The sequence below is a fragment of the Fomitopsis serialis genome (assembly GCF_022376445.1).
Source record: "Fomitopsis serialis strain Sig1Antser10 chromosome Unknown B0H18scaffold_301, whole genome shotgun sequence".
Lineage (NCBI taxonomy): Eukaryota > Fungi > Basidiomycota > Agaricomycetes > Polyporales > Fomitopsidaceae > Fomitopsis > Fomitopsis serialis.
In genome coordinates this window covers 34,573-37,081 of record NW_025955261.1, presented here as the reverse complement: position 1 = coordinate 37,081, position 2,509 = coordinate 34,573, and the positions used below count along the sequence as shown (strand labels likewise).

Below are 2,509 nucleotides of genomic sequence, written 5' to 3'. Positions count from 1 at the left end.
TCGCGCGAAACTTCCTCCGTGTGAACGTGTACAATAGATAGACTGCCTCCCGGTTGTGCTTGTACGAAGTCTGCACGTGTCTGGAAGCCGGTGCTTTGCAAGTGCAGAGCATGGTCTTCAAGTCCCTAGTCACAAACACCCGTCTCAAGACAGCATGATCTCGTAATTCTGAGGCCCATATATATCTCATATTCGTTCGATATCAGGGAAGTACAGCCGGTCCACCGCTCGGAACTCCTGTCCCCGGCCCCGAACTCGTCGCATCCACAGCGGGGAGCGGCTCGTCCTCCCTAGGTAGCGTCCCACCTCCGGGCGGGCCATACTTCGTCTCGAACTCGCGGTCATTCCTCCCGCCATCCTGACTGACTCCGCGGCTAGTCTCCGAGGCGCCGCCCTGCGAGGGGGTGCGCGCTCTCATTTTGTCCCTGCGGAAGCGCACCAGCGTGAGCGGTGATCGGCTGGGCACCACCTACGCCTGCGACGCCGGAGGGGAGGTAGGTCGAGGTGGTCGCTGCGCTCAGGCTGGAGCCGAGCGTGGTTGGGTTGGAGTCGCTGCCATTGCTGCCGCCGGGGGCCCCTCCGCCGGTGCCGAAGCTCATCTGCTGCACGCCTCGTTGGGCTTCCTCTCTATTTGCTGTCGCCATACCTTCAGGTGGGAGTCGTTAGGTAGATGATGGGAGGTGAGATCTGAGACTCCAGTCGACTCACCTTTGACGACGTGACCGGCCCCTCTGTCGCCGGGATATTAGCACTAGTCAATGCCAGTGAAAGGATATGAGCACGCACTTGACCTTCTCTGCCACACCTCCACTGCCGTGACTTGTGTTGGTCGACATGGTGTTAACTTTGACCGACTCCCCAGTAGTGATATGCGGCGGGTGTCCACCGTGTGTGTAATTAAAAGCAAGACTGCGCGACGAGTAAGTTAGATGCGGAACTAAGTGGCTATTGGCCCGGACGTGGCACCCCACCGAGAGGTGCGCACATTGCGGAGACAAGGTCATTGCGACGCGCAGAGACCTGACCTTAAGTTATGGTTGGGTCGGAGTCCTGGAGAGACCCACAGCTATGATAGGTCGTCGCGAAGCCTCATCCAGAGGCAGCCAAAATCTGCATAGTCAGAGACGCTACTCATATTTTGATCGGCAAGTACTATATGGCCTATGTATACGTACATACATTAGTGACTATTGTCACAGTCAGCATGATCATGATGCGGGTACTAGGCCAGGGCAGAGTCCGAGTGGCTTCCGAGCATGTCATTGCTTTACAACACATTTATATACGTTTTATTGGAGTAATTTATAAATGGCCGACTAGCTCAGTTGGTTAGAGCGTGGTGCTAATATGCATTGTTGTGCAAACTTTGTCACGTGACGCCAAGGTCGTCGGTTCGACCCCGGCGTTGGCCAATCATTTTGCTTCCCACTACCATCATGTTCTCGCAGTCCTATCCCACTCTTCCGTCGACCACTTCCACCTATTTCACCCCCTCCACGAGTCTGACTGGTCTCTACGATGCCCCGCTTGGCAGTATCAGTCAATTCTCGCAATCTGTGGCCACATCGGAGGCAGGATCGCCGGATATGTTCAAGCAGAATATCCAGCTCGCGCTGAGCCAGGTGTCGCGCGTACAGGCGTTGGCGAGGAGTGTGTTGTTGGCGACGTGAGTGTGTCAGTTACCTTGTCTTTTGCATGCTAACATTCTGCTGGTGGCCTCTGTTGCACGTAGCCAACATGCGTATCAAGCGGGCAACAATCCCATCCAGACCGCAGGTGCGTCTGGACGCTTTCACTATTCACTTCTTCATGACATCTTTCACGCGTTTCATATACGTAGCGGACATGGCCACGCTCCAACAAGGACTCCAGCTTCTCGCCGACGTCCTTCGTCACTCCGGCGTCGGCGCGCTGCCCCTGCGCCCGCGGGACCCTTTGCACGTGCAGCAGCCCGAGGTGGAGGAGGAGCAGTTGATCGCGGAGATGACAGTTGCGGTACAGGCGTTGTTCGAGAAGAGGAAGAGGCTGGAGGAGAGCGCGGGTGTCGTGGCGAGTTTGCTGGGTGCCACGGAGAAGGAAGGGAGGAGATGATGGTGAGTCCTAGGTCGTTGGAAGACTCGGATCTGACGTTCATCTACGTGTGCGATGTTGCAGGTGTTTCTCATTGTAGACTTGTTCGTGACGCGCCCCAGTCTCAAGTGCCCCTGGATTTCATGACGAGATCTGTATGAATACCTCAAACCTGAAAGTTGTCGACAAGTGCACAGTATATGTAACAATAGCAGTATTCAGCGCCTTGTACGGCAAGCGGGTGCTCTGGAACTGTGTCTCTTTCTCCAGTCTGCAACGGTCAAACGGTGCACTTTCGCGACAGTCACGGTGAATCTGCTGCTTTCCTCTCACCAGTAAGTCGCGAGCTTTGTGAGCTCTACTATCTTCTGAACTGGTCGTCCTCTTCCTGCCGAAAATTCAAGGTTTCATACACACTGGATATGCTTCAAAAAGATTC

General features: G+C 55.2%; 1 non-coding gene across 1 annotated transcript; it reads left to right on the top strand.

The window, feature by feature from the left end:
* Positions 1 to 1,310: 1,310 nt before the first annotated feature.
* Positions 1,311 to 1,412, top strand: B0H18DRAFT_t163. The gene has a single exon. It is a non-coding gene; the product is annotated as a tRNA-Ile (tRNA).
* The last annotated feature ends 1,097 nt before the right edge of the window (positions 1,413 to 2,509 follow it).